Raw genomic sequence first — 25718 nt, 5'->3', positions numbered from 1 at the left:
GATATTTTGAAACCTTTTTGCTCCTCGGAGCTCCTCGGAGCATAATTAATTGCGACCAGCACAAAATGACAACATTTCGGGTACACCATTTTGTTCCCTTTAGCGTGAGCACCGCCGAGCCAAACCGAAGGTGTGTCCGCTCAGATTCTGAGCGTATGTTTCATTCCGCGCACAAATACCAGGGCTCTGGCCCAGATGTTTCCTCGCCCCTCCCGTTTGTATGCGAGAGCTGGCGGAAACTTATGGGAACTCAGATTAGCCTCCTGGTGGCGTTCTAAAAGGCAGACGTTAAAATCCAGTGCAAAGGTTTTTACTTAGCCTCTAGGGAGTGTGCGTGCAAAGTTTCACGCAGAACGGGCCGTTATAGCACCACCATGAGGCTGATTTGAAAATGTTCAAGTGGCCTAGTGGGAATGTGTGTGAAAAACATTTCAATGAAATTGCATGCTGCGTTCATGATTTGAGGCGTTTTGTTCAAAACGAACCTTTCCTGCAAACTTTGGAAGCCAATCTTAGCCAATCAGGATGGAATATGGAAAAATCTGACAGATCTGTGTTGATCACATGGCTATGTAGATACTGTGTACCTATTTGCGTGATGTTTGGACACAATCTGTAGGAGTAATATAAAAAAAATTGTTAAGCAAAAATCGGACTCCTGGTGGCGCCAATCTAAAATATTGTCATCCAGGGAGTGTATGTGCACAGTAGAGCACTGCATCGGGAGCGGGATCCCGCGGTACCCGCAGGACCCAACGCAAATCTTGCGGGCGCGGGCGGTATTTAAACACCCGCGGTCTGGAAAAGCCGGTCAAAATAACCGTACCGTCCCGCAGTAAACCGGATGACGTAACGCACCTGTAGCTGCCATCATGTTTAAAAGTTCATATTATTATAAATAAGTTAAGAAGTTCATAATGTTTTTGTTTTTGGTCAATTCATGTTTTGGATTGTTCTCTTGTCTTTTGCTGTGTATTTGAGTTGCTTTGATGGCTAGGGTCACACTGACCTGGCAGCTGAGTCAGATCAGTCAATCAAGCAATCAGCAAGGGTGGTTTAGATTTGGTTAATTACCAGAGCAGGGGCAGAGGCATTCATTCTGCTCTGAGCACTAGAGCATGCAGCAAGCAACAAACAGAGAACGTCGAGTGTTGTGGGTGATGCTGTTTAAAGAAGAGATTATAAGTTAAAGAGTTTAAAGAATATATAAGTGTCTGTAAAAGAAAAGAACACCTTGTGTGTCTTGTTTTTCTGTTTTTTGTTTTGTTTTCCCCACACTGTCTGTTGTGGGTTGTGTTGTGAAGCACTTTGTAAACTTGTTTTTAAAAAGCGCTATACAAATAAAGATTATATTATTATTATTTAATGATAAAATTAACCCGTGGGATGATGCGGTACTACAGCTTTCATAATCCCGCGGGTTCATTTTATCATTTAATGATGAAATTAACCCGCGGGATGATGCGGGAGTAATGTTAAATGAACCCGCTCACGTGGTAGACTGCTTCCAGCAAAAGTAGTCCATTGAAGTAGATAAGAACAACACTTCGATGTAAGCACAACATTTTAGATCCCTATAGAGAGTTTAAAACTGTCAATTTCACCGAGGTTTGGTGCTAGCTGTTAGCACATAGCAGTGACATATGGTACTTTTTTTCGCCTTGAAAACAATGAAAGGCATACAATGTTGCTATACTCAGTATGGTAACATTGTATGCCTTTCATTCAGACAGTATGGCATACTGTCTGAATGGGGAAACGTTTTTATTTTATTAGGACTCATAGAATCACCCACTAACTACATTGAAAACCTAACATCACTGCTACTGCTTAGATGTGGAATTGTTTTGTTGTATTGGAATTGCTGAGGATTTACAAATATTTTAGTTTGTTCAAGACAGTATATTTAAATTTAATATTTTGCGGTTATTTGGTTATTTTGTGCTGCACCGCTAGGCTATAAAGATATCAATTTAGTTTACTCGTTTTGAACCAATGCTGCACTAATTTGACTTGTGATTAAAACAAAAGCTGTATAAAGAATTACAGCAATTCATTGATGTGAAAAATAAGACAATTACTTTTACTTTTACTCGTACTTAAGTATTTTCACACACTCACCGCCAAAGGGGAGAATTCTCCACTTTTCAGTCAATGGTGTTTACCGCCAAAGGGGAGAATTCTCCCCTTTTTTAAATTATTTGTTATTTTGTTTTCGAATTTCTAAAATGTTTCTCTAATTTTTGAGTATAACGAATTAGGAGAGATATAAAACAAAAAAAAAATCCATTCACTTCAATGTTAAAAAATAAACGGACAAATAATTCACATTTGTTCTATAAAAAAAAATTTAAAAACCCTGGCAGTGGGTGAGTACATTATGAATAAACTCTGGCAGTCAATAAAGCATGTACTCTTGATTACTTAAGTATATTTAAAAGCAAGTACTTTTTTACTCTTACTTGAGTAACATTTTGACTGAGCTAATTTTACTTGTGGTGGAGTAAATTCAGGGAGTATCTGTACTCTTTTTTTTACTGGAAGTTTGTCAGCAATTTATTGGAATGAACATATTTCACAGGTATGAAGCGTCATTTTTTATTTTTTTACCCTCCCTTTTTACCCTTCCTGCCCGCCCTGAGGTAAACCTCCTCCCTGCGGTGAACCTCCTCCCTGACGTGGCCCTCCCTGACGCCCTCCCGGACGTGGCCCACCCGGAAGTGGCCCTCCGGACGTGGCCCTCCCGGACGTGGCCCTACCTGAGGTGGCCCTCCCCGACAAAAACTTTTTGAACATTGCATTGCCAAATCAATAAAAAGGGTATAGTCATCTGCCGCAAATGGGGACAGGACGAGGTCACGATCATGGGCAACTTCGGCTGCATAGTTGTCTTCATGGACTAATCCAAGTCCAATGGGCATCCCCCACTGGTCCTGTCCCATGCGGTACTCCATATCCCAATTACAATTGATCCGTGTTATCTCTGCGATTTCCAGTGTCTGCGGATTCATGGCGACCAGGCAGGTCACGAACGTCAATTTCAATTGCTTCAACCTGGTCAACCTGAAGGCCCTTGCATCCTGACACCGCTGTCCTCGAAATATCTCAGTAGGCAGACAAAGCTGAGGATAGTCTGCTCCTTTGAGGAGCTGCAATTCCCCATTCATCACGATGGGATTGGTCAGGCAGCCCCAGGGGGTTCGATGCCCATGGGGGGGCTGGGTATGGTATTTTGGTGATTGATCATGGATGGGCCTCGGTGGTGATGGAAGGTAATACTGCACTACAAGAGTATCGCCAGAGTCGTCACCGTGGGCGGTATACCAAGCAATCTGACGCAGGATCTCCCCTGGTGTAAGTGGATCTTCAATCAAGAACTGCATCCAACCGACTTGAATAGGAGTATTTCGAAAATGAACATCAGTGTCGAACCTTATTAGCGCACTAAGCTTGTAGCCAGTTAGGTCCTGGTGAAAAGTTACTTCAGTGTTGTGAAGGTCGGGAGTACAGTTAAGCAAGTGTGAGACTTTACACTTGATGTTGACTTCTTCGATGCTCTCGTGAACTCTCGTATAAAAGTCAGGCTGCCCAGTGAAAAGTTGTACGTCGGCATAGCGGCGCAGAACGTCTGCAGCCAAAGCACCCAGCCGGATGGGTGCGCGTGTGCGTGCGAGTTCCCTGCGGCGCAGAAATTCTGCAAATTCAACCAAATCAGCCAGCGGCAGCACGTTCATCCTGGCACTTCCTTGAGTATCTGTACTCTTACTCAAGTACTGGGGTCGAGTACCCTGTCCACCTCTGGTCGTTTTACGAGAGAACTTCAAGAGAAAGTCTAATTGCCTCCTGATTTACTGTGAAACAAACTATTATACATTTCTTTATATGAAGAGCTCTTGAGAGCTAAACAAGATGAGAAATGGAGAGCAGGATGGGAAATGATAGATTCATCTACCTCAACATAAGGGAAAACAAGATATACGGTACTTTGAATGACATTTGTGCCAGTAGCCGTGAAGATTTATGAGGCACACAATGGTCGCTCGGCTCATCAATAGTCTAATTAGCTCTGAAGTAACAGCTCATTACAGTAATTATTTTCTGTTACGTATTTACCCTGCTGTATCTACTGTACTTTTTCTTGCCTCACGGGATCAATAAAGGTCTTATCTTAATGCTGTACATACATTTTCTTCTATTGGTAAACACAAAATCTTACCTCATTTATTTTTTTCCCCCATTCCACCAGGGTCCTATGTACTCCTCGGACTTGATATCCACCTTTCTCCAGAATGTGCCTGGGGTATTACAATGGGATTAGAAAATAAATAAAAAAAACTCCTTGTGATGGAAAACAAAAGGATAATGATGACGATTTTCATTTGTTAGAATCAGACAACTCATTCGACATGACTTTGTTTCAATGTACACTAAGTGTACACAGAATAATGTATGCAGTCTCACTGCTAGTATCTTATGCAGAGCGGTGTACATGTATACATAAGACATTTGTTCCTGGCTCAGAATGGGCCTTTGGGGGGTGACTACCCATAACGGTACCATGCTCCATCCGTGTTATGACTACAGTATTCACAACAGTAAAGGCAACGAATGAGCCTGTATCACCTAATATGACAGAAACCTATCCATATCTCTGTTATTTCTGACCATTTGATCAAGAAAACGGAAAATTATGCTTTCAAAAATTAAATATCAATTAGCAAAAAAAATTGCAGTACGGATACATATATTGTATTACCAATTCTTATAATTTTGGTGCTTGGTGGCTAAGTAATGAGTGTTTAGTGAAGTCAACATAAAATATAGATATTTTTAAGTAGCTGGGAGGAAGCACTCCAGTTACAGACAGATCTCGTTTAGGTCATCCAGGAAAGTCCCCCCATCAAGCAAGCTTGGAAATGGCACACCTTTGGAAAATAGACTCAAGTGGTTAAAGGGGATTTTTGGACCACGGTTTTCTTACCTTTTCTATGTTATGATAAAAAAATCCTAACTCCATCCTCTGTACCATACTGTACCATTCATCCTAAGATATCATAACATAGAAAAGGTAAGATCATGATCATGATTTGTGTGCATGGGTATCTCATTTTAAACAAGCTTAGTGCTTTATGAGCCTTCCAGTTTAGTAGACCTTCTATTGTGAATTTGTATTTCCATACGTTGTTCTCATGTCTTACTAAATAAAGTACATCAATCAAATAAAGTACATCAATCAATCAATCAAAAAAACGTGGTCCCAAATTCCCCTTTAATGTGAAAGGCACAAAACTTTTCAAGTTACTTAACCACTCACACAACCCGTTATGCATCCATGCCAAGCAAACTAGTTAACGTTGACAGTGTCGCTTGCCGAAAAGAACGACATAGGGCAGAGCACGTGGCGGCCATTTCGTGGTGTAGATCGAAAGCCCCATAGAGATTTCCGAAGATATCAATTATTTTAAGCCTGAAACCAAGCCATCCATGCTCCTGGTGAATCATGACCATAAAACATTTGATTCTGTGTCAAAAAATATTAGAACATTTAATTGTATGATTCTTACCTGCGTTTTCTTCCGCTGCGGGGTCTTTCACATCGATGTCGTATTCATTTGCACTGACACAGCCAGTCATCAAAACCATGGCATATATTTTCAAATTAGCTGCACTTGCCACGCTTGACAAATCAATGAACCCCACGTTCCTCAAGTTCGCTGCCATATTGAAACTGTCTGGTATCAATGAGACACAGACACGACTGAACTGACCCAAGTTTACCCGGCGTTCTGTTTGAACCGGGATGTTACCTGAACACGATGAGGCCAAGGATATGCTTGTATCAGCGTTGCCAGTTGTTTGCGAGAGAAACAAGCAACCAGGTCTATGAAAACAAGCCCAAAAGCAGCGATTTGGCTATTTGAAAATACAAGCTCACAACGTGTAGCTCTGCCATTCAAAAAACAAAATCTTAACAACACAGGAAGCTGATCTTATGAAATTCTGTATAGTAGTGTATATCTGTCTGTCTCATGTCATCATGATTTGTGTGCATGGGAACTCATTTTAAACAAGCTTATAGTGCTTTTACGAGTTATCCAGTCCATGTACCGTTTCTCATGTCTTACTAAATAAAGTACATCACTCACAAATCTTAATCTTGTATGGGGTTCCCACTCCCTGGCATAAACTATTTTCAGATGGGGGTCCTCAGACAAATACAGTTTTTACATTTTTGTCTGTCCTTGACTTGAAAATGTTTGAGAAACACTGGTTTTAAACACCACTACTAGAACCAAGCCCAAAATAACCGCAACCACCAATATTTACAAGCAACTTTGCAGAAAAACAAGCACAAAGTCGCTTATAATAAGTGGACATGGCAACGCTAGGTTGTATTGTGTGATAGCGTAATGCGCATGTGCTACTTGTTCTGTGGATTTTAATTGTGTGGCATTACTGTCACCTGCTGGAGTTAATTACCTCCCACTACTAACTCCTGCCACTAAGCTTATCCAACAGTCTGGTTCCCTTTAGGAAATTGAGCAAATTCTCCCTTTATTCCTACTCCTAGCTAATCCAGCTCCTCTTTCCTTTCTTCTGTATAGGCTACTTTCTGCAGTATATAATGATTATGTTTTGTTTCATATGGTGCCTGACAGTGCTCACAGTCCAGTTGGGTGTTTACCTATAATGTCCCATTAAGATTGCTATGATCAATCTGGTCATTATGATCTCTTCTCTTTTGTTTCCTCTTCTTCTCAGCACCCACTCTGTTTTGTAACCTGTCATGTAGATGTCTCCCTCTTGCCTCCTGGTCCCATATCTGCTGCCACTCTTTACTTTTCTTCCCTCCAAACGATGCACTTTCCTTCTGCCTTGGAAAGATTCATTATGATGTCTGTTTTATTTTCTTTTTTTTATGCTTGCTTTGCTAATAGGTGAGGTCAACTCTTTCATTTCCCATAATGCCGATGTGTACCGGAATCAAGATGAATGTGACTGTTGCCTAATTGCTTTACTGCTCTTGAATGAATTTCCAATATCTCATGATGTAATATGTCTTGTCTATTCCTAGATGTTCCTAGTTTTAAACTGACCAGAGCAGATGCTGAGTCACTACATATTAATGCTCTATTAGGCTTGAATTGCTCCACCCACTCCAATGCCATCCGGATGGTATACAGTTCCACTGTATAAACACTAAGGGAGTGTGGCACAGCTATATAAGGACATGACTACACCCCCTCACAAATAGTGAGGAATCACGTGCATGCATGCATGCATGCATACATGCATACATACATACATGCATACATACATACATGCATGCATGCATGCATGCATGCATGCATACATACATACATACATACATACATGCATACATATTACATATATGCGCTGGACAATGTACCTGAACAGGGTAAGGTTCAGAATGAACAGAACCAGAGGCTGATGTATGAAAAGTGTCAAGTTTATTCAACAAGTATAAAAAGGTTAGAATACAAAGGGAAAGGGGGGTTGTTATAACTGGGAAGGCAATATCCTAAAATGGGACTAAGCCCAGCAAGGGGCAAATAGGCGATAGGGGGTGAAGGCTTCAGGGCCTACTAAAGAGGCCTCTAACCTAATCCTACACAGCAAATAAGAAAATCAAAATAAGATAAATATGCAAGAGAAAAAGCAAATGTAGTAACAAAGTAAACACAGCAAACAAAATCCAAACCAAGCAATATTAATTAATAGCCCAGTATATGCCTAGTTCCTCAGCCCTACTATTGCACATGACTCAACATCCAATCTTTGACAAAACCTAATATCAAATGTAAAATATGTCACAGGTGAGAAAAACAGTGAAAGGTTAGTTGTCCTCCTTCCTACAATAAATCACACAACATCTGATTACCCCTCAATACCAATTAATCCCAGACATTATACGAAATATATAAAAATTACCAAAATACAAAATAACACAACATACCCAGTCAACATATGCCCACAGGATATAATGGAGTTAGCGATGTCCTTATAGGTCTTCATCTCCTCTGACGTGAGTCTATTGGTCGTGCACACAAACTAATGTAAAAACTATTGCCCGTGTACACAGTGGGTAGTCTCATGTGTGAGGAGCCACAGGGCTCACAAGAGCCTAGTCCAGCCTAATAGAGCCTAGTACAGCCTAGCACAGCCTACTAGAGCCTAGGACAGCATAGTAGAGAATAGTACAGCCTAGTACACCCAAGTCTAGCCTAGTCTAGTGGGGGAATAAACTAGGAGAAGGGGGCTAGTTAGATGGCTATACTAGGCTGGATTGGGCTGGAATAGGCTAGACTAGGGTGTACTAGGCTGTGCTGGGCTGTACTAGGCTCTATTAGAAGAAAGAAGAAGACAAAAATAATTTTAGAACAATTTGTATTCTAATAGACGACTATTGCTCAGTGGGTAGTTAAAGGATGCGGTAGTTGGATATTCTAAATAAGCAAACATACCTTTTCTTCATCCTCTGTTGTCTTGTCCTCGCTCTCCTCCTCTCGTTTCTTCCTCTTGGACAGCGGCTTGACATTCTATTTGGGACCAAACATTCCCTCAGTAAGATAAATGTAAAGGACTTCAAGGTCAAAGTCAATGACATATTGTTGACAAATACCTGACCGGTGAAAGTATGGCAACAAAGGTGATCAAAAGAGTAAATCAGAGAACCAGATTTTTGTGCAGAATTTCCTCTTTTGTCAACAAAAGTGATCTCAGGACCCTTTCAGGAACCCTGATCCAGCCCCTTTTTGATTATGCTTGCACTTCCTGGTACTCCAACATCTAAATGTCACTAAAGACAAACCTCCCAAAACAAACTTATTCAACTGCTTCCAGGTCTGGGGCCCATGACCCACCTTTTTCCTCACACATTTTGCTAGCCTAGGCTGGCTCAGGGTAGAAGACCGGGTTAAACAACTAAAAAATCTTCAAAATAGTAAATACGACTGCCCTCAATACCCGCATATCTGACAAAATACCATCAAAAAGTTAGCGACACCCACAATACTAAAGGGAACGTAAACAACAATCTGGTTCCACCCACCCATAAAACAAACATGGGTAAATTTCCTTCTACAGCACTGCCACCCCAAAAATGCAGATCGCTGGCCTTTTTTAAAACAGCCCTGAAAATTCACCTTTCAGGAGGCCAAAGAGAGACACTTCTCCCCTAGACAAACGAACCCCCCCCCCCTTTTCCTATGAGGGGGGGGGGGGGGGGGGCTCATCTGTTTTAGTTTTTTCCGACTCTGTACATATGTTTTTTCAGAAAAAACATGTACAGAGTCGGAAAAAACTAAAACAGATGAGGCCCCCCCCTCATAGGAATAGGGGGGGTTCGTTTGTCTAGGGGAGAAGTGGGACTATCTCTCCCTTTGGCCTCCTGAAAGATGAATTTTCAGAGGGACGTGTTTTTTTTTACTGTACTTGTACTGCTTGATACATTTCTGCCTAATAAAAAAATCTATCAAAAAACACTGACCTTCTTCTTAGACTGGGCCTTTTTGGACTCTGCCTGCTGACTGCTCTTCCTGGACTTGGCCTTCTTGGCAGCTTTTTATAGGAACATAAAAACACATTTGGGGGGGGGGTCTGACCACACAGGGGCGAAAACATACTCTCCCCCATGCTTTCAGCCTGTCGGAGACAACCAAGGACAGGGAACAGGAGTCGAGCTGAATAGTTTACTCACCAGAAACCTTGGAGGGGATGGAGGAGACATAGGTGTCTATCTCCTGCAGAGTGGCGGGCTTTATTTTGTCGAAGTCCAACGTGAAGTTATTCACATCATGAGTCGCCAATAGTGTGCAGATATTCTCCTTCTGCTGATCATTGAGAAGGTGCACAATATTGTAGGCGAGCTTCATGTACTTAACAGGTACTTTGTAGGGCCCTGCCATCTGATGGGGGAAATCTCCAGGTCCTCTTCTGTGGCCTCTGGCTGTGGCCCTTCCAGCGCCCCCTGGATCAGCTCCCTGATTTGAGCCGTTTCGATGGTTGTGGGGTTCAGAGCATAAAATTTGTCGGATATGTCCGTATTTTGGGCCATCAGGTCGGTGACCTTCTTACGGCCCTCCACGGACATTGTCTGGCGAGTCTATTTCATTTAGCACGCACAAAACACAAAAGAAATGAGAAATCAAATTGGTGCACAGATATTCAATATATATATATTCAACAAACAAATTGATTATCTAATGCTGGCCAATGCTGCCTACATAAAATGCGATGGCTGTCCTGATTAACATAAAGAATGGCTTCCCGGGAAGGCCAAATGTCATCCATTCCTTCTGGAAGTGTGCGAGGAGTCCTTCACACACTCCCTTCCCTCCAGTGTAGAAGACATATCCATTCCTCTTCCTTATGTTCTCCTAGAGACAAGGACATTTGTTTTTTATTCATTGCTGAGGTATGGAGAGGTAAGTTACAGTTAAACCTGGACTCAGCTGATATGGAGAGATGAGTTACAGTTAAACCTGGACTCAGCAGATGTATGGAGAGGTAAGTTACAGTTAAACCTGGACTCAGCAGATGTATGGAGAGGTAAGTTACAGTTAAACCTGGACTCAGCAGATGTATGGAGAGGTAAGTTACAGTTAAACTTGGACTCAGCTGGAGACTCTGGCAGCTTTTATTTCCAGGTCGGTCATGTTTTTCAGAACACAGGGCCTGTGTCCATATAGAGTGGTCCAGTACCCAGACAGGAGGCCATATAGCTGGTATCTGAGAGCGGTGTCACTTGGCTTCTTCTTCACGTTCTCTGGGTCTGACCACACAGGGGCGAAAACATACTCTCCCCCATGCTTTCAGCCTGTCGGAGACAACCAAGGACAGGGAACAGGAGTCGAGCTGAATAGTTTACTCACCAGAAACCTTGGAGAGGATGGAGGAGACATAGGTGTCTATCTCCTGCAGAGTGGCGGGCTTTATTTTGTCGAAGTCCAACGTGAAGTTATTCACATCATGAGTCGCCAATAGTGTGCAGATATTCTCCTTCTGCTGATCATTGAGAAGGTGCACAATATTGTAGGCGAGCTTCATGTACTTAACAGGTACTTTGTAGGGCCCTGCCATCTGATGGGGGAAATCTCCAGGTCCTCTTCTGTGGCCTCTGGCTGTGGCCCTTCCAGCGCCCCCTGGATCAGCTCCCTGATTTGAGCCGTTTCGATGGTTGTGGGGTTCAGAGCATAAAATTTGTCGGATATGTCCGTATTTTGGGCCATCAGGTCGGTGACCTTCTTACGGCCCTCCACGGACATTGTCTGGCGAGTCTATTTCATTTAGCACGCACAAAACACAAAAGAAATGAGAAATCAAATTGGTGCACAGATATTCAATATATATATATTCAACAAACAAATTGATTATCTAATGCTGGCCAATGCTGCCTACATAAAATGCGATGGCTGTCCTGATTAACATAAAGAATGGCTTCCCGGGAAGGCCAAATGTCATCCATTCCTTCTGGAAGTGTGCGAGGAGTCCTTCACACACTCCCTTCCCTCCAGTGTAGAAGACATATCCATTCCTCTTCCTTATGTTCTCCTAGAGACAAGGACATTTGTTTTTTATTCATTGCTGAGGTATGGAGAGGTAAGTTACAGTTAAACCTGGACTCAGCTGATATGGAGAGATGAGTTACAGTTAAACCTGGACTCAGCAGATGTATGGAGAGGTAAGTTACAGTTAAACCTGGACTCAGCAGATGTATGGAGAGGTAAGTTACAGTTAAACCTGGACTCAGCAGATGTATGGAGAGGTAAGTTACAGTTAAACTTGGACTCAGCTGGAGACTCTGGCAGCTTTTATTTCCAGGTCGGTCATGTTTTTCAGAACACAGGGCCTGTGTCCATATAGAGTGGTCCAGTACCCAGACAGGAGGCCATATAGCTGGTATCTGAGAGCGGTGTCACTTGGCTTCTTCTTCACGTTCTCTGGGTCTGACCACACAGGGGCGAAAACATACTCTCCCCCATGCTTTCAGCCTGTCGGAGACAACCAAGGACAGGGAACAGGAGTCGAGCTGAATAGTTTACTCACCAGAAACCTTGGAGAGGATGGAGGAGACATAGGTGTCTATCTCCTGCAGAGTGGCGGGCTTTATTTTGTCGAAGTCCAACGTGAAGTTATTCACATCATGAGTCGCCAATAGTGTGCAGATATTCTCCTTCTGCTGATCATTGAGAAGGTGCACAATATTGTAGGCGAGCTTCATGTACTTAACAGGTACTTTGTAGGGCCCTGCCATCTGATGGGGGAAATCTCCAGGTCCTCTTCTGTGGCCTCTGGCTGTGGCCCTTCCAGCGCCCCCTGGATCAGCTCCCTGATTTGAGCCGTTTCGATGGTTGTGGGGTTCAGAGCATAAAATTTGTCGGATATGTCCGTATTTTGGGCCATCAGGTCGGTGACCTTCTTACGGCCCTCCACGGACATTGTCTGGCGAGTCTATTTCATTTAGCACGCACAAAACACAAAAGAAATGAGAAATCAAATTGGTGCACAGATATTCAATATATATATATTCAACAAACAAATTGATTATCTAATGCTGGCCAATGCTGCCTACATAAAATGCGATGGCTGTCCTGATTAACATAAAGAATGGCTTCCCGGGAAGGCCAAATGTCATCCATTCCTTCTGGAAGTGTGCGAGGAGTCCTTCACACACTCCCTTCCCTCCAGTGTAGAAGACATATCCATTCCTCTTCCTTATGTTCTCCTAGAGACAAGGACATTTGTTTTTTATTCATTGCTGAGGTATGGAGAGGTAAGTTACAGTTAAACCTGGACTCAGCTGATATGGAGAGATGAGTTACAGTTAAACCTGGACTCAGCAGATGTATGGAGAGGTAAGTTACAGTTAAACCTGGACTCAGCAGATGTATGGAGAGGTAAGTTACAGTTAAACCTGGACTCAGCAGATGTATGGAGAGGTAAGTTACAGTTAAACTTGGACTCAGCTGGAGACTCTGGCAGCTTTTATTTCCAGGTCGGTCATGTTTTTCAGAACACAGGGCCTGTGTCCATATAGAGTGGTCCAGTACCCAGACAGGAGGCCATATAGCTGGTATCTGAGAGCGGTGTCACTTGGCTTCTTCTTCACGTTCTCTGGGTCTGACCACACAGGGGCGAAAACATACTCTCCCCCATGCTTTCAGCCTGTCGGAGACAACCAAGGACAGGGAACAGGAGTCGAGCTGAATAGTTTACTCACCAGAAACCTTGGAGAGGATGGAGGAGACATAGGTGTCTATCTCCTGCAGAGTGGCGGGCTTTATTTTGTCGAAGTCCAACGTGAAGTTATTCACATCATGAGTCGCCAATAGTGTGCAGATATTCTCCTTCTGCTGATCATTGAGAAGGTGCACAATATTGTAGGCGAGCTTCATGTACTTAACAGGTACTTTGTAGGGCCCTGCCATCTGATGGGGGAAATCTCCAGGTCCTCTTCTGTGGCCTCTGGCTGTGGCCCTTCCAGCGCCCCCTGGATCAGCTCCCTGATTTGAGCCGTTTCGATGGTTGTGGGGTTCAGAGCATAAAATTTGTCGGATATGTCCGTATTTTGGGCCATCAGGTCGGTGACCTTCTTACGGCCCTCCACGGACATTGTCTGGCGAGTCTATTTCATTTAGCACGCACAAAACACAAAAGAAATGAGAAATCAAATTGGTGCACAGATATTCAATATATATATATTCAACAAACAAATTGATTATCTAATGCTGGCCAATGCTGCCTACATAAAATGCGATGGCTGTCCTGATTAACATAAAGAATGGCTTCCCGGGAAGGCCAAATGTCATCCATTCCTTCTGGAAGTGTGCGAGGAGTCCTTCACACACTCCCTTCCCTCCAGTGTAGAAGACATATCCATTCCTCTTCCTTATGTTCTCCTAGAGACAAGGACATTTGTTTTTTATTCATTGCTGAGGTATGGAGAGGTAAGTTACAGTTAAACCTGGACTCAGCTGATATGGAGAGATGAGTTACAGTTAAACCTGGACTCAGCAGATGTATGGAGAGGTAAGTTACAGTTAAACCTGGACTCAGCAGATGTATGGAGAGGTAAGTTACAGTTAAACCTGGACTCAGCAGATGTATGGAGAGGTAAGTTACAGTTAAACTTGGACTCAGCTGGAGACTCTGGCAGCTTTTATTTCCAGGTCGGTCATGTTTTTCAGAACACAGGGCCTGTGTCCATATAGAGTGGTCCAGTACCCAGACAGGAGGCCATATAGCTGGTATCTGAGAGCGGTGTCACTTGGCTTCTTCTTCACGTTCTCTGGGTCTGACCACACAGGGGCGAAAACATACTCTCCCCCATGCTTTCAGCCTGTCGGAGACAACCAAGGACAGGGAACAGGAGTCGAGCTGAATAGTTTACTCACCAGAAACCTTGGAGAGGATGGAGGAGACATAGGTGTCTATCTCCTGCAGAGTGGCGGGCTTTATTTTGTCGAAGTCCAACGTGAAGTTATTCACATCATGAGTCGCCAATAGTGTGCAGATATTCTCCTTCTGCTGATCATTGAGAAGGTGCACAATATTGTAGGCGAGCTTCATGTACTTAACAGGTACTTTGTAGGGCCCTGCCATCTGATGGGGGAAATCTCCAGGTCCTCTTCTGTGGCCTCTGGCTGTGGCCCTTCCAGCGCCCCCTGGATCAGCTCCCTGATTTGAGCCGTTTCGATGGTTGTGGGGTTCAGAGCATAAAATTTGTCGGATATGTCCGTATTTTGGGCCATCAGGTCGGTGACCTTCTTACGGCCCTCCACGGACATTGTCTGGCGAGTCTATTTCATTTAGCACGCACAAAACACAAAAGAAATGAGAAATCAAATTGGTGCACAGATATTCAATATATATATATTCAACAAACAAATTGATTATCTAATGCTGGCCAATGCTGCCTACATAAAATGCGATGGCTGTCCTGATTAACATAAAGAATGGCTTCCCGGGAAGGCCAAATGTCATCCATTCCTTCTGGAAGTGTGCGAGGAGTCCTTCACACACTCCCTTCCCTCCAGTGTAGAAGACATATCCATTCCTCTTCCTTATGTTCTCCTAGAGACAAGGACATTTGTTTTTTATTCATTGCTGAGGTATGGAGAGGTAAGTTACAGTTAAACCTGGACTCAGCTGATATGGAGAGATGAGTTACAGTTAAACCTGGACTCAGCAGATGTATGGAGAGGTAAGTTACAGTTAAACCTGGACTCAGCAGATGTATGGAGAGGTAAGTTACAGTTAAACCTGGACTCAGCAGATGTATGGAGAGGTAAGTTACAGTTAAACTTGGACTCAGCTGGAGACTCTGGCAGCTTTTATTTCCAGGTCGGTCATGTTTTTCAGAACACAGGGCCTGTGTCCATATAGAGTGGTCCAGTACCCAGACAGGAGGCCATATAGCTGGTATCTGAGAGCGGTGTCACTTGGCTTCTTCTTCACGTTCTCTGGGTCTGACCACACAGGGGCGAAAACATACTCTCCCCCATGCTTTCAGCCTGTCGGAGACAACCAAGGACAGGGAACAGGAGTCGAGCTGAATAGTTTACTCACCAGAAACCTTGGAGAGGATGGAGGAGACATAGGTGTCTATCTCCTGCAGAGTGGCGGGCTTTATTTTGTCGAAGTCCAACGTGAAGTTATTCACATCATGAGTCGCCAATAGTGTGCAGATATTCTCCTTCTGCTGATCATTGAGAAGGTGCACAATATTGTAGGCGAGCTTCATGTACTTAACAGGTACTTTGTAGGGCCCTGCCATCTGATGGGGGAAATCTCCAGGTCCTCTTCTGTGGCCTCTGGCTGTGGCCCTTCCAGCGCCCCCTGGATCAGCTCCCTGATTTGAGCCGTTTCGATGGTTGTGGGGTTCAGAGCATAAAATTTGTCGGATATGTCCGTATTTTGGGCCATCAGGTCGGTGACCTTCTTACGGCCCTCCACGGACATTGTCTGGCGAGTCTATTTCATTTAGCACGCACAAAACACAAAAGAAATGAGAAATCAAATTGGTGCACAGATATTCAATATATATATATTCAACAAACAAATTGATTATCTAATGCTGGCCAATGCTGCCTACATAAAATGCGATGGCTGTCCTGATTAACATAAAGAATGGCTTCCCGGGAAGGCCAAATGTCATCCATTCCTTCTGGAAGTGTGCGAGGAGTCCTTCACACACTCCCTTCCCTCCAGTGTAGAAGACATATCCATTCCTCTTCCTTATGTTCTCCTAGAGACAAGGACATTTGTTTTTTATTCATTGCTGAGGTATGGAGAGGTAAGTTACAGTTAAACCTGGACTCAGCTGATATGGAGAGATGAGTTACAGTTAAACCTGGACTCAGCAGATGTATGGAGAGGTAAGTTACAGTTAAACCTGGACTCAGCAGATGTATGGAGAGGTAAGTTACAGTTAAACCTGGACTCAGCAGATGTATGGAGAGGTAAGTTACAGTTAAACTTGGACTCAGCTGGAGACTCTGGCAGCTTTTATTTCCAGGTCGGTCATGTTTTTCAGAACACAGGGCCTGTGTCCATATAGAGTGGTCCAGTACCCAGACAGGAGGCCATATAGCTGGTATCTGAGAGCGGTGTCACTTGGCTTCTTCTTCAGTTTCTCTGGGTAAATAGGGCCAGGGGGGTGAAAATAGACAGAAGAGAAAACAATATAAGTGTTATGTTTTTATAGGCTAAAACCCTTGGAAAATGTTGCTATGTTGTGATTGGAGGTGAATAGCTCTGGGTATGTGTGGGAATGGTATAGTATGATGAGATGAGAGGGTAAACATACCCAGGACCAGGGGGATTTTGATCCTGGCCTGCACCTGGAAGGTGCGCAGGTCCACCTTGCTGGGGAGAATTTCATGTTTGGCCCGCTTGGTCTCCTGCTGGTGACGCACGACAGGCCGTCTGATTCCTTTGATGAGCATGCTGAAAGTACTTTCTATGCTGTACCACTCAAAGGCAGTGAGTCTGCAGGCCCCAATGCGGCTCTTCTGTGCATGGACCAGGAATTGCTTAATCGCCTGCAAGTAATGTAGCACCAATGTGGGTTTGAGGCCGGAGTTCGTCAGGCTCTTGTAAAAGCTGCAAAATGTTGGAGATAATGTTGTGATATACATAAACAGACAACACAAACTAGAAAAAAGTGCTGCTGAGCACAGGTGTCCACCAGGTCAGGAAGTTGCTGTGTGGTCATCATCAGTTTTTTTTTTTTTTTTTTTTCTTTCATGCCGACCAACTTTATTACTCAAATCCAGGGTCAAAGTACAACTGTTTGGTTCAGCAAGCATAGATTGCTCCATAAATGGCCTTAAACATTGTCATGGAAAGAACATCCAGCATCGTAAAAACAGTCCAAACTGCAGTATCCAGCCAAATCGTTATCGGAGACAAATTTTGTGTATTGTCCCCTTTTCCCTTGTCCCCCCTGGTAGCCTTCCATGTCCTTATACCTTCCGTTGCAGTGCCGGCAGTATCCAATCGTACATGGCCTCCTGTGTTTCCGATTGAGGTGGTCCCAGGTTATCCCCAAACTGTCAAGCCAGGCAAAGTGAGCTTTCTGGATAAAGCTCTCCTTTCCCACCACCTCCCGGAATGTTCTGCAAGTCAGAGCCAGGTTTCGGATAGCGGGGTCTCCTCCCTCGTGCACAACATGGAGGAAGATCGTACGTAAAATCTCCTCAGGCAGTTTTAATATGCCTTGAGCTGTTCCCTCTGGCTCTTCGTATTCTTCAAGGTCAGAGTCTTCAGTGCTCCTATCTGGTTCTTGAAACTCCATGCTTTCATTTGCTGGACGATTGTGAGGGAAACAGCCGGTGCACAAGACACAATGCCATGGGATGTCTTCCTCTGGAATTTGTGCCTCCTCCATTCCCAGGCAATGTGTGTGGTACCATCTGTCACAGGTATCACATTGAACCCAAATCCGATTGATGGCCTCCTTGGGCACATCATGGTCACCACAATAGGAGCAGAAATCCTTTTTGGACACTGATCCCCTAAGTATTTCTGCTCCCATCTCTCTTCTTAGAAGATTTTGGCCGTCTTTAGATGGATCAATGTCCAACATTTGGGGGATGTTGGGAAAGTCCCTCACTACTTGCTTTGCCATCTGCATTACAAATGCTCCACAGCTCGTGCCATCTTCCTGAAAGGAGTGAGGAATCTGGCCGGGTTTCCATTTAATGGTCGCCCAATCCTCCTTTCCATAACAGTGCCGGCGCATCTTGAAGTACTGCCCAAATTTGTTGCAAGCCCACTTTGAGTCCTCCAGTTCTTTTCCTCCTTCTAGTGGATCCACAACAAATATTGTTTGGGAGATGGCATGGAGATAGACAAACTTCCAGTGAACATTGTCCTGGTTCAAAAACCCAATGGCTCCGTCATAGTCATCGAATGAAACACGTTTTAAGCTTTGTTTGGCCACCTGCTCTCTGTTGCCATTTATTTTTATTTTTAAACTTTGTTTATTGGTTTTTTTTTGCACATTGATATAACATTCAGTGGCATTCGGTTCATGGTATGTGCTATAGGGAGAAAGGGAAAAGAAAACGTACAGGCCTTCACATTGAAGGAACCTCAACAGAGGGAAAGAAAACAAAACAAAACAAAACAACCTGACAAAAGACAACATTAAAGCAACCGGGGAGACAAAAAAACAATCCATCACAAAACAAAAAAACAAACAAACCCAAAAACAACTACTCGCACGCATACACACACACACACATACACACAGTGTCATTTTGGTCTCACCCTAGCTCCACCCCTTTAAGTAACAAATTCAATCGGGAATAATCGGAAAAGTAATTCCATCTGCGTAAACCAAGAAGGGATCCCATATGATCCCAATTTTCTAACGGAGCCTCTCAATGTATATCTAATTTTTTCAAGTTGTAAGTTATTAAAAATGTCTCTTATCCATTGAGTATGGGAGGGTGGAGTAGTCAATTTCCATCTCATGAGTATTAGGCGTCTTGCCAACAGTGTTACAAAGGCTATCAAGTCTGCTTGAGTTCTAGACAGAGGCAGTTGGGAGGTACCAAACAGTGCGGTAATGGCGTTAGGCTCAATGAGTGTCCCAGTTAGTTCTGTAAGAGTGTTAAAAATCTCAGTCCAATATGTGCTCAGAGAACCGCATGACCAAAACATATGTACATGTGTTACAGGTGACTGGTGACATTTTTCACAAGCGGGGTCGATGTTATCGAATATTCTTGAGAGCCTAGCTTTCGTCCAGTGGGCCCGATGGACAACTTTACACTGGAGTAGGCCGTGTCTGGCGCACACCGATGAGGTGTGAACCCGACTCAAGATTTTTCGCCAAAGACTGTCAGGGACCTCCTCCCCCAAATCCTCCTCCCACATGTCCTTTACACGATTAACAGGTGTAGCAGATAAAGTTTGAATCAAATTGTAAAAATGTGAAATTATGCCCTTCTTCCCCGGAGCCTGAACGAGAAAGCTGTCCAATGGACATTTCTCAGGAAGGTTAGGGAAGTTTGTGTACCTGTTACAGATAAAACTCCGAATTTGGAGATATCGAAAAAAGTAGTGATTAGGGAGAGAAAACAGGTTTGAGAGTTCTTGAAACGAGCCAAAGACGTTATTAATATATAAATCTCTAAATTGTTTGATTCCTAGGTTGGCCCATTCAGCAAATGCACTATCTGATAAAGAGGGAGGAAAGACATGATTCTTAGTTATTGGAGCAGAAGTTGGAAAGGAGTGTAAGGCAAAATTCAGTTTAAACTGGTTCCAAATTCGAAGGGAAGTATTAACCATTATATTTTTTGTATACAAAGAAGAAGAGCAGTCGAGAGGGGAGTGTAGGAGAGCAGTCAAAGACACAGGTCTTGTGGAAAAAGCTTCCATTACCAACCAGTCCGGGGGAAGGCAAAGTGAGTCCAACTTTAACCAGTATTGCAGCATGCTAAAATTAGCAGCCCAATAATAAAATCTAAAATTTGGCAGAGCCATTCCTCCAAGAGGTTTTGATTGTTGTAAATACTCTTTATGCAGTCTTTTTTGTTCCAAATAAATTCCAGAATTAAACTGTCAATTGTTTTAAAAAACGCCTGAGGGAGGAAGATTGGTATACACTGAAATAGATAGGAGAACTTAGGGAGAGTGTTCATTTTAATGGAATTGATCCTTGCAGCTAGATTTAGTGGGAGTAATGACCAGCGCTCAAAGTCCTGTTTCATACGAGCCAAACAAGGCGCAAAGTTGGCCTTAAACAGGTTGTTAAAATCGCTTGTGACCTTAACTCCTAGATATGTGAAACTGTAAAGAGATATTTTAAAAGGGAAGTTATGTAACGGATAAGTGTGGGCCGTTGCATTCAGAGGGAATAGTTCGCTCTTGCCCAGATTAAGCTTATATCCTGAGATAAAACTAAATGAGTCCAATGTGTCAAGTGCCGCGGGCACAGATGTAGTCAGATTGGAGAGATATAAGAGAAGATCGTCTGCGTAAAGTGAGACCCTTTGCTCTGAGCCATACCTGGTTATGCCTGTGATACAGCGATTTGGTTCAATACCGATGGCGAACAACAGGGGGCTCAGAGGACAACCCTGTCTGGTAGACCTATGAATCGGGAAGTATTCTGACTGAGTATTGTTTGTCCTCACTGAGGCTTGGGGAGACGAGTAGAGTAATTTCACCCAATTGATAAAATTTTTACCAAATCCAAATTTTTCTAGTGTATAAAATAAATATCCCCACTCTACACGATCAAACGCTTTTTCGGCGTCGAGCGATACCACTGCCTCTGGAGTCGTAGATGTGGGAGGGTTGTAAATAATATTAAATAAACGTCTTAAATTAAAAAAATAATGTCTATTTTTAATAAAAACCTGTTTGGTCAGGAGAGACAATTGATGGAAGTACTTGCTCAAGACGCAGGGCAAGAAGTTTGGATAGTAGTTTAAAATCCATGTTCAGCAGACTAATAGGTCGATATTGAGGCACACAGCAAAGGGTCCTTATCTTTTTTAAGAATAAGAGATATTGAGGCTTGTGTGAGGGTCTGAGGTAAATTAAGTAAGTTAAAAGATTCGTTATACATATCAGCTAAGAGAGGGGCTAATTTACGCATAAACACTTTGTAGAACTCAGCTGGGAAGCCATCTGGCCCTGGGCATTTACCAGATTGCATCGAAGTGACTGCAATAGTAAGTTCTTCAATAGAGATATCTTTTTCCAGTTCTGTGGCCAGATCAGGTTGAACCGAAGGAACATTGAGTGGGTCAAAGAAGTTATCCAAATGTGAAGTGTCAGCCGTATTTTCAGATGTATAGAGTACTTTGTAAAACTCCCTGAATTCGTCATTTATCTCCTTGTGGTCAATTTTTAGGCCTGAAGCTGCTTTAATTTGTGGAATTTGATATGAAGCCGATTTCTGCCGCAGTTGAGATGCTAACAATCTGCCAGCCTTGTCCCCGTGTTCATAATAAGAACTTTTAGATTTTAGCAGCATTTCTGCTGTATGATCTGTTGCCAATACTTCAAACTCTGCCTGTACGGCGAGTCGCTCTTGGTATAAACCCGGGGAGGGAGAGGAGGCATAGATTATGTCCAGCTGAGCAATACGTTTAGTTAGTTCAGAGAATTTTCTCCTCTTGATCTCCCTCTCATAGCTACTGTACGATATTATTTCACCACGGATATACGCCTTCAGTGTCTCCCATATCAGCGATGGGGACACATCAGGAGTCGTATTTACAGAGAGAAAAAAATCTATTTGTCTTTCGATGAATTGCACAAAGCCTTCATTAGAGAGTAAACGACTGTTGAAGCGCCAGGGGGCTCGACTACCATCAGATACCTTAAAATGTATATTCATTGTGACTGGGGCGTGATCCGAGATAACAATCGCATTATGATTAATTGACTTTACAGAAGGAAGGATCCTATTGTCCACTAAAAAAATATCGATGCGACTGAAGGTCTGATGTGCATTTGAGAAAAAAGTAAACTCTTTTTTTAAAGGATTAAAAAAACGCCATGGATCAAATATCGAGAATTGTTCCATAAAGGACTGAATCACCTTAGCAGATTTCAAAGGTGTACGCGTTCGGGTGGAGGAGCGATCCAGCTTGGAAGATACCCAGCAATTAAGATCGCCACCTAAAATAAGAAATCGTGAAGCCATATCTGGAAAGCTAGCGAACAAAGATCTGAAAAAGCCATCGTCATCCCAGTTTGGGCCATAAATGTTAACTAATAACACTGGAGTATTGTACATTTCCCCACTAATAATTAAGTACCTTCCATTTGGGTCTGCAATTACCCTAGAGCACACAAAGGACACAAATGTATGCAATATAATAGCCACTCCTCTAGCTTTACTCTGAAATGAAGAATGGTAAATATGCCCAATCCAATTACTCTTTAGTTTTGTCTGGTCTGGTACTTTTAGATGGGTTTCTTGTAGAAAAATCACCTGAGCACCCAGACGCTGGAGATGATGAAGTACTTTACTGCGTTTGACAGGATTATTGATACCTCTGCAATTCCACGTACAAAATTTGATCCCGCCTCCATCTTGTTGTGCCAATGGGGAAGCCATTAAGGCACCTTAGAGGCCAGATGTGATTGACACAGATAGAAAACCATCCTAGGGCATGGTGGATATTGGTGGACCAAAATGACACTGTGAATTCTCATCCATGCACACCAAACATACAACATAAAATAAACAACGAAACAAATAACGCCACCAAACAAGGCCAAACAAAACAAACTAACCCAGTGGTTGTTAAGCCACTTTACCTCCCCCCCAAATGGCAGAAGTGTCTTCCCAAACCAGACACGCCGATTAACCCTTAATCATCAGTTTTTAAGGTAAAGCCAATGTTATGTGGATTAGGTTATGGTCTGAATAGTAGGTGTCTACTATCCTCTCCCTTCTCCTCTCCTGTACGACTCCTTTAACTTCACCAACAGACCAGCTGCTTTCCCTGAGGCAATCCTAACTCCTATCCTCTCCCCTCCCCTCCTCTGATTGGCCATCAGTCCCCCCCCCCCAAAAAACTCAGCTTTTGATCCTCCTCACATCCGCTAAGAACTTCCAGTTCCAGGTACTGGTCATCCCATGGGACATATAGAGGATGAAGGACTTAATCCGGCTGACCTTAGACACCGCGTTAGCTTTTGCCGTTGCGCTGGGATCTGCTCCCTCGCGGGCGTCCTGGTAGGTCTCTAGGACCCTTTCTGTAATGACACATGTAACACACATTGTTGAATACAACCTTTTTTTGCCTGGATAGTTCATACAGTGGAGAATGTTCTGTGTGGCATATGAATGGCCCTGGTTGTGTGTGTGTGTGTGTGTGTGTGTGTGTGTGTGTGTGTGTGTGTGTGTGTGTGTGTGTGTGTGTGTGCGTGTGTGCGTGTGTGTGTGCTCACCAAAGGTCATAGGCACCGCAATTGTTCTCATTTTGTTCCCCCGACAACTCCCCTCTGCCCATGGTTTGAATTTAGCGGGGGAGAAGGCGGCATCTTCCATGGTCACGGAAAAGACCTTGAAACCTGGAGATGTTCTCCCTGCCACATCACGTGACACCATCTAGATGTGTAAGACAAAACACACCAGCCCACATCAACCATTACATAAAATATACACAAACGAGTTTAAAAGAGATCTCTACATAATGTGTGTGTGCGGTGCCCCGTTTACCTACCTACCTACCCACCCGGTACTATCCTATTACGCTACATCTCAGAGGAAAATATTGTACTTTTACTCCACTACAATTAAAAGAGATCTGTACATAATGTGTGCACGATGTTAAGTGGGAAAGTGATTTTAATTAGAAGATAAAATACCTTTACAGGGGTCCCTTTTGTTTTTTTGGCGGGGGCAGCAGAATGGGTGGGGGAAGCACTCAGGATCTGCTCGAGGGCAGCTCCTGTCCCCATCACCTCACTTTGGGCAGGACGGTCCACATGTTCCGGTGATGTGGACTCAGCTGATGTGGACTAAGCTGATGTGGACTCAGCTGATGTGGACTAAGCTGATGTGGACTCAGCTGATGTATGGAGAGGTAAGTTACAGTTAAACCTGGACTCAGCAGATGTATGGAGAGGTAAGTTACAGTTAAACCTGGACTCAGCAGATGTATGGAGAGGTAAGTTACAGTTAAACCTGGACTCAGCAGATGTATGGAGAGGTAAGTTACAGTTAAACCTGGACTCAGCTGATGTATGGAGAGGTAAGTTACAGTTAAACCTGGACTCAGCTGATGTATGGAGAGGTAAGTTACAGTTAAACCTGGACTCAGCTGATGTATGGAGAGGTAAGTTACAGTTAAACCTGGACTCAGCTGATAAATCTAGTCGGCACAGATGTGTACAGGAATAGAGTGGTGACTGTACATGCTGCATAGCAACTATGAGAAGTGAATCGTGCTGAGTTAACCGGCACTAGTTTCTACACATACATTTCTCACCTCTGGCACCACCGGTTGACGGAGACCGACAGACTTCCGGAAGGCCCAGAGCTCCCTCTTGGCCTGCTGGTGCTCCCTTTTGAGACGTCCCAGTCTTTTGTGGAGAACCAGACACCTGGACCGCAGTGCCTTGCAACCAGGTTTAGGACAAGCTTTGTCCCACCTGGCTGGCTGGCTGGCAGTAGCGGCGGGCCTGTCCATCTCCAGCTCATTATTCTGTGTGAAGGAGAGAAGAAACATGATCACCATGCACAATAGGAGCACTAGATAGACTACGAAATTGGAGGGAGAACGAGGTTGAGGATGAAGAGGAGACGCATAAGGAGAGAGAGGGGTAAGCCCAACATAATACAAAATATATTATATAAAAACGCACTTTACGCACGTGTAGATGTTTACATCAACTTACTATGGTTTTATATCTGTGAAAAAGTGGTCTATTGTCTTAAAATCAACGTTGGATGTGATCACCCAAATCTCCTTAACAAAATAAAATTAAAAAAAAAACAGCAGGTGACGTCATCATTATGCGACACCGTGTGTATGTCATGATGTCATAACGACGCGCCGAATACCGTCACGGCAAATGTGCTCCCGGCGTCCACATAAGCATGACACAAAGCACGACAAGAGGCGCTGAGGTCATAGCCATATGTTCCGCACCCGACTAGAGTCATCACCACTTCCGAAGTATTTTTCACTCGACAAGCCCGGAACAATGATGTTCGGAGTGTATTGTCCTTCACGGAATGGAACAACCAGGTTGGCAATAGCCCCATATCGCTCAGCGAGCAGATAGGCTCCTGTCCAGTACACCTCATTATTCAACAACCCGCCAAGGGCTTCATGTGTATATTTTTGAACCAAGTCTCTGCATTGTTTCTGGTAGTTTGGTCCAGCCGCTTTTTTTATGGCTAGCGCAACCCCACCTCCATTGGTCAATTGTAGGTTAGCAGGGTTAACCAGGTTAGAGAGACGGTCAACAGGTGTGTGTTGTTCTAATTTATCTCTACTTAGGCTTATATTATTCAATAGGGATGTGTCCCCGGGAACCGGCAAACTATGTTCCCCCAGCCCCAGAGCCCTCAGACTCACCCGGGGCAGTGGGATAGATGCACTGGTTCACATACCACGAGGGACCTTCATCCATAATTTCGGGGGGTACGTCATCATATGCCGGCGGGTCATTGTGAATATGACCGCCTGGCCAGTTCTCGTCAA

This window comes from Gymnoscopelus braueri (genome assembly GCF_963280865.1).
Source record: "Gymnoscopelus braueri genome assembly, chromosome: 2".
In the NCBI taxonomy this organism is placed as follows: Eukaryota; Metazoa; Chordata; class Actinopteri; order Myctophiformes; family Myctophidae; genus Gymnoscopelus; species Gymnoscopelus braueri.
This window is presented reverse-complemented; position numbering follows the sequence as displayed.